This window comes from Arvicanthis niloticus, chromosome 5 (genome assembly GCF_011762505.2).
Source record: "Arvicanthis niloticus isolate mArvNil1 chromosome 5, mArvNil1.pat.X, whole genome shotgun sequence".
Classification (NCBI taxonomy): Eukaryota; Metazoa; Chordata; class Mammalia; order Rodentia; family Muridae; genus Arvicanthis; species Arvicanthis niloticus.
The window spans coordinates 95,507,941-95,516,178 of record NC_047662.1 but is presented as its reverse complement, the minus strand read 5'-3'; positions in this window follow the sequence as shown (position 1 = coordinate 95,516,178).

The window sequence follows — 8,238 nt, the reverse complement described above, 5'->3', positions numbered from 1 at the left end:
GCACTCTCTGTGGCCAGCGGAAAAACTATGAACTCTTTAAACTCCCTGGGGCTGGTGAGAAAGAGAAGGAAAGAGAGAAAATTCACACACACACACACACACACAGACACACACACACACACACACCCAGAATGGACAAAAGGCAGTCTAATAACTTAATACGCACAAATATACATGCATATATACATACACACTTACATATATGCATATATACATACACACATACATACATGCATATATACATACACACATACATACATGCATATATACATACACACATACATACATGCATATATACATACACACATACATACATGCATATATACATACACACATACATACATGCATATATACATACACACATACATACATGCATATATACATACACACTTACATATATGCATATATACATACACACATACATACATGCATATATACATACACACATACATACATGCATATATACATACACACATACATACATGCATATATACATACACACTTACATATATGCATATATACATACACACATACATACATGCATATATACATACACACATACATACATGCATATATACATACACACATACATACACACATACATACATGCATATATACATACACACATACATACATGCATATATACATACACACATACATACATGCATATATACATACACACATACATACATGCATATAGACCTACAGACAGACCCATATATGTTTAAACATAGAATGGTTAAGGCAAAGTTCCACCAAGCAGACTCAAAGTAGTCCATACATACATACATACAAACATACTTACATCATACATACAAAAATACACAGTTGGTGGATAGAATGAACAATGTTCCAACCCTCACTTGCACAAACTTTACTCATACACATATTGTTGATGGATGGGAAAAACAATGTTCTAGTCGCCCATTTGCACAAACTTTACACATACACACATAGCTGATAAATGGGAGAAACAATATCCCAGCCACCCATATTTTATTCTTTTTTCCATCGCTTATATATCCCAGCAAAATCTTTCAAGCAGTATACAATTACAATGTGATTACATTTTAATTTTCTTCTAGTGAATGATTGTTGAAAAACAGTGTGTTTTTCAATACGGTTACAAGATATAACATTACGTAGTACAGGTAAAGAAGACAAATTATTCTAAAAAACACATGTGCATGTATAACTCAGCAACTTGTTATAGATTAACAAAGTGTAAGCGAGCAAGGCAGCTTTCTCAGCCAGCTTCTCTTACTGGCAGGCAGCAATTTGTGATTACAAAGAAAGACGTAATTATTTCATTATTTATCTTTAAAAGTAATCTTGTAAGTATATTTAAAGATTCACAAATCTAAGCTTTTATCTAGAAATCAATCATATTCATCTTAAATCCTCATATCTACTCATCAGCAATTATTAATGAATCATATCAGGAAGCTGAGGGAAAATTGGGTATAAAATCAATTATCACCAGTCTAGCCTCAGGAAGAGTCACATCAGCCAGTGCTGCCATTGTTCTTGTTCCCTGACCATAAAGGGTCCCTAGCTTAACTAATAAGAGTGCGCCTTTCTGAGCTTCAAATTGTTCCCTAAGGTTTCTTTCTTTTTTTTTTTTTTTTTTTTCATCAGAGCCAGTAGTAAAAACATCTCAACCTAGCTCCACTAACAACTTCAGTTTTCCAAATGTTTTCTAAGGGTGTTGTGTTGGGGACCATGACAGGGACTGCCTGAAGTAGGCCGGGATGGAGCCATCTCAGAAGCCTGCAGCAGCTCCTTGTAAAGAGGATGGTGTCTGGGACCCTGAGAAGAAGACACATCCCTCCAGAGAACCCGCCATCTGAAGTAAAGGACTGCCCGCAGTAGGCTGGGATGGAGACATCTCAGTAGCCTGTGCAGCTCTTTGTAAAAAAGAAAAAAACAAAACAACAACAAAAAAAGAAAACAAAAAACTGTTGTTCCCATTTCTCCTAATCTTAGCCCTGGACAGCGGCTGTACAGATTTCATTTGTGTGTGACTGTTTTTCAGTTGGCCTTGGTGTGCATAATTATTCTATTATATCTGACTTTCTTACTTCTTTCTCCTTCTGCTCTGATGAATTCAGAGAAACTAGATGTTCCTTGATGTAATAATTCTTAAACAATTAAAAGTTGAGGCACAGGGCACAGCACAGCACTGTCCTACCGGCTCAGGTGCATGCTGTGTGTTCTCATCTTGGAAACAGTGCAGTGACTGCACAATGGTAGTTCCAGATTAATGCTTGACTTGCAAAGAGAGTTTTGAAGAAATTATTAGAAAATGAAATAGAGCCAACACTCGGGCCCCAAGAAAAGAAAAATCTACTGAAGTTATGAAATGAGTTTTGCACAACGTTTAAGAGTAGTTCCTGGATAAGCAAGTTTAGAACGCATAAAATTATATGTTAGCAAAACTAAGTCAAAACACCGGGACTCTTAGGAGAGTCATTGTGTGCAGTATACAGAAGCAGGAAGCCAGCAGAACTACTGAGTTAAGGGTTAACTTGATTCTTTCTGGCCACTGCCTGGCAGCTTTATCCATGTCATTTATCATTAGAACTTGACATGAAAATGCAAGTAGCTGACCTCGAAGGCCTGAGCTCTGAAGTATAATAAGTTAAAAGTTAAAGTTTAAATAATGAAAAGTTTGCAATTATTATTTTTGCTACAGGCCTGAGATAGGGAAAGCTTGAAACTTTGGGGAAACAATTGTAATTCTTGATTCTTTGTGGGATGTGGTTATTCTTTTGAATTTGATTTGGCAACGATTATACAGTGCTTTTTATTTCTACCTGCTTTTGGAGTATCGATAAAAGACTGGGGCAAGAGAAAGGCTAGTGAGTGAGTGAGACAGTGAGTGAGAGAGCATGAGAAGAGCATGTGAAGAGTGAGTGAAGAGAGATGTGAGGTATGTATGGAGAGTGTGTGTGTGACTGAAAGGAGAGTGCATGTGGTGTGTGTGAGATGTGTGTTGGATGTGTTTTGAGAGTGTGTGTGAGAATGAAAGGGGAACGCACAGAGGTGTGTAGGAGTGTGGGAGTTCCAGAGAAGAAAAGCGCACAGGAGAAAAGCAGAGTGAGCAGGAGGATGCAGAGTGTGTGCAGCCTCAAGCTGTGAGCGAATGAGTGAGAAAGAAAGCAGAGAGTGAGAGAGAAGAGAGACAAACGTTAAGCTTTGAAAAATTGCCTGTCAGCTTGTACCCAAAAAGTAGTCTGTGTATATTTATTATGTGCTTCCCAGATAACCCTGCTTCAATTAGAGAACTCTGATCCTGTGTTGAGGCTGGACCCTGGCAGTGGTGGTAACTGCTGTCAATCTACATCTCTAAATTCTTCTCTAGGATGGTAACAGAATCGTAATCTGCTCCAGCAGCAATGCCTGAAAGAGGTCAAGCATTAATATTATGAATGCCAGAGATACTGCCCAGTGAGGGGCTGGAAGTCCCCTTAGAGTTTTCATATAATTCTTAGATTAAGAAGGACGTGAGAGCAGCAAGCAGAGCAGAACTCCGTAACAGCATAAAGGTCTCAGGACACATGGTCCTCGGGGCCTTGCCACACCGAGGATGTGTCTGTGGTAACCCATGGGCTGCATTTATAACTTCTAAAGCCATTTGTCATTTCTCCCACATGGCCTTCAGCAGGAGTGAAAATCGGCTTTACTCTTGGTATGCTTTAATTTCTCAATTGTTAGAATTTTCACTATTGGTAAACTGAGAAAGAACCATATTGGAAACGAAGAATCTCAAAACACCACAGGAAGCCCTATTTAAACAACTGTTTCGTGAACAGTATTCTGAAAAAAATAAGGGCACAGAAATGGCCAAAACCCAGGATTCTGCATGGCCTGCCTTTGCCAGACCGTGCTACTACAATGTAGAGAAAAAATCCCAGGGTAGATTCCAAAAAGAAATGAATTGTCTTACTATTGACCATATGCAAAGCAACCGCAGATGTGTGTCTCTCTGTTATCACAGTAACAGTGTAAGATAGGCACTGCTTTTATCCCCATTTTACATGATAGGAAAGTGCACTACGTGAAAAGTTAGAGATTTGCAAAGCCACATTGTGAGGGATGCTCAGGCTTAAGCAAGATCCCACTTGGTCTGTTTCCAGTAATTTTCCAGCACTATAATATGATTAAATAAAATTTTGAAGAAGACAAAGATCACTGAGATGCCAAGAGCTCATACTTACATCCATTTAAAATGAAATCAAATCTAAAATGGCTATTTTGATAAGGGAAAACGCAGAACTGATGCTGTGTGGAGCCTCAAATCTCTAACAAGACAAAGCATCCTACAGCTATTTCAAGTGGATATCAGCATCCCTTCATAAAGGAAGCTGATATGCTTTATGTCAAATTAAATACGGTTTGAAACTATCGGCTATATGTAAATCTTAATGACAATTCTATTTGTACATAAAGTAAAACTTAGTTCAATTATTCGATAAGGAACTGGACAGTGATAGTTACAGAGTCGTCTTTCCTTCATCCTTAACAAGTCAATGAGGCAGGTGTTATTGATCTCTAGTTATTGATCTTTCAGGTATCTCTATTGATACCTGAAAGCAATGGATCAGATATCTTAAAACACATATACACATACACATACACATACACAACAGGAATGAGCTCTAAGTTGTTTCTCATGCTAAAGCCTGAGTGTAGATTTCTGTATCACCTAGAATTGAAAGTAACCAGATTTTGACTAGTTTTGAGTTTTACAGGCAAGTGGATGGAACTAGAAAATATCCTGAATGAGGTGACTCAGACTCAAAAGGACATGCATGGTATGTACTCACTAATACATGGATATTAGCCAAAAAAAGTACAGAACACCCAAGATATAATCCACAGAACTCAGAAAGGTCAACAAGCTGAAGGGCCCAAGTGAGGAGGCCTCAGTCCCACTTGGGAAGGAGAAGAAAGCAATCACAAGGAGGAGAGGGAGAGAGGGACCTGGGAGGGAATGGAGACAGGAGGGAGTGGAACCTGATCTTGTATTGGGTGGGAAAAAGTACTGAAGCCCTGAGGGCCAGCAGAAAGAATGGAAACAGGCAACCTCAGGAGGCAGGAGGTTGGTGGGACTCTCCAGAATGTACCAGAGACCTGGGAGGTGAGAGACTCTCAGAACTCAAAGGGAGGGACCCTAGATGAAATGCCCTACAATGGGGAGAGGGAACTTGTAGAGCCCACCTCCAGTAGAAAGACAGGGCATCAAGTGAGGGATGGGGTTGCTACTCACAGTCAAAACTCTGACCCATAATTGTTCCTGTCTGAAAGAACTGCAGGGATAGAAATGGAAAAGAACCTGAGGAAAAGAAGGCCCAGCAACAAGCCCAAAGTGAGATCCAGCTCAAGGGGAGGCCCCAAGGCCTGACACTATTACTGAGGCTATGGAGTGCTCACAAAAAGGGACATATCATGACTGCCCTCTGAAGGACCCAGCAGGCAGCTCAGAGAGTCAGATGCAGATGTTTGCACCAAGCCAACAATGGACTGGGCTGCTGGCCCTTGTGGTTGAACTGGGGTGGGGCTGGAGGAAGCTGAGGAGGAAGGCAGCCCTATAGGAGGACCAGCAGTCTCAATTAACCTGGACCCTGGAGATCTCTCAGACATTGAATCACTGGTCAGGCTGCATACACCAGCCTATATGGAGCCCTCAACACATATACAGCAGAGGACTGCAGGGTCTGGGTTTAGTCGGAGAGGATGCACCTAGCCCTTGGGAGGCTGGAGGCCCCAGGGAGTTTGGAGGTTCTGGTGGGGTAAGGTGGTGGTGGGGCATCCTCTTGGAGATGGGGGTGCAGGTGTGTGTGTGTGGGATGTGGAGTGGTAGGAGGGCAGACCAGGAGGGGAATGGAATCTAGAGTGTAAAAAAAAAAAAGAAAAATAATAAATAAAAAAATAATGAAAAGAACGAAAGGCACTTCTTAAAGCCAAGGGAAATGTTTTTAAGCAACCACAGCTTATTGTAGGAGGACAGCAGGTGGAATTTATCCAGAAAAGTGCTACTTCAATACATGAACTGCTGGCTTGGCTGAGGAGTGCATGTTATAATCCTAGGACAAGGGATGGCGTTTACTGACAGCCATTCTCCGATGGTGGTAGCTTTTGGATGAAAGTGACCTTGTACAGATTTGAAAGTCATTATTTCTGATTATATGGTCTATGAATATGATTGTGTTTGTTCATGCTTCTATTCGATTAGGTTAGGACTGATTAAGATGCTCGTCTCAGAATGGCAGCTTCTGGTAATACAGTATTGAATAAGACAAGTATATAAGGAAAAGTTGCAGAAGTTACTTTCTGCTTCTCATGTTCCAGATGGCATAAAGTCCAACAGTTGATATCTCTAGAGGTGAGATCACCTGTAAGACAGATGTCTGTATTGGAGTACCTAAAGGCTAAGCACTCATCCAAGGTCATGCAGCAAAATCAAAGTTAAAACCAGCAGGCATGATGTCTTTTAACAGTATGGTCTTCCTCGGCCTCAAAGCAATGAGAAGCTGACTTTCCTAACTGAACTTCCATGATCATATGATATCTTTTCTCCTAGACTAGAGGGATGTTAGGAAGGGAAAGGGGTAGTGAAGGCAGAACCTCAACTACAAAGAATCATCCAGCCCAGGTTTCAATGATGCCAAAGGCAAGAAAAATATTTTAAAAATATTTAGAAAATATTTATGATAAATATTATCATAACTTTATCCAAAAGTTTCTTTGCTTTAAACTGTAGTAGCAGGGGCTGGCAAAGGCAGGCCATGCAGAATCTTGGGTTTTGGCCATTTCTGTACCCTTATTTTTTCAATTTTTCTCAGAACACTGTTCACGAAACAGTTGTTTAAATAGGACTCTCTGTGGTGTTTTGAGATTCTTCGGTGTGTATTTTATTCTATTGCTCATCTCAAGTATTTTCAATGCTCTTAGATAGCGTCACAGTTGAATTTTTCTCTCATCTGTTGTGGAGTTCACTAAAGATAGTGTATAGCTATAAATAAGCCTAGCCATGTAGCTGTAACCATGGCAACCACCAGCCTTTAAAAGAGAAGAGTGGGGCTCGCAAGGCTAGTCTCAACTTTACAATAGCCCAATACGTCCGCTTTCAAGTTTGACAGCTTGGAATTGTGCTTTGCACACAACCCAGTCATTCATTGCTCTCCCCAAAGTGCCTGTCATTGACTTCAATCTCACAGAATTCATTACTGACGTCCACACGTCCTTTGAAAGTACTGTTCCTGATTCTGTGGAGGGTTTAAGAGAGTGACTTAAGCCAAGTCCTTCCACAACTAACACACAGCGAGGCCTTCCTAACATCTCTATTTCTCAGGTTACTTACTCCCTGCTCAGAACTCTTTCATGGCCTCCCAGTGTATACAGACCCCAGCTCTTGTGTAACTTAAGATTTACTTCTTATTATCCTTCCATGATAACCTAAGTTCAAAGCTACTAATATTTCTAAAAGTCTATGTTCTCTGTTTCTGCCCTCTTTCTGAAATTCTCTCCGTGTCTGCATTTTTGCCTCTAAGCCTTTATTTTTCTTCCAGTCCCACCTCATGTGCTTCCACTGTGAATTTTCCTGTTCTGGTGCAGTTTTAAGACATTTATTTTTTTTTTTTTTAGAAGCCAAGCATTTCTGTCCACTGTTTCATGTAAGACTAGGTAATAAAAAAAACAAAAGACAAAACATAAAGCTAAGCACAAAACAACAGCAACTCCAAAACCCCTTATCTGAAAAAATAGATGCAACAAATGACACCTGGCTCAGCATCCCAAGGATCAGCACAGAGATGCCCAGGACATAATTTTCTCATAGGGATGAACTGAGTTATTGAGGATAGTGAGTTTATATATTTGCCAAAAGGTGGCATTGAGGTGACAGACATCAAGAAAGTAGAATTAACAATTCTCTTTGGCTGTAAGAGAGTGTGCTGGAGAGTTTTATGTCAACATGGCACAAGTTAAAAAGTCATCTGAGAGGAGTGAACCTCAATTAAAAAATTTTCTCCATACGATCAAACAAGCTTACACAGCATTTTTTAAATTAGTGATTTATGGGAGTGCCCAGCCTATTGTGGATGGTGCCGTCCTTGGCTTGTTAGTCATTGGTTCTATAAGAAAGCAGGCTGAGCAAAACATGAGGAGGAAGCCAGTAAGCAACATCTCTCCATGGCCTCTGCATCAGCCCTTGCTTCCAGGTTCCTGTCCTAT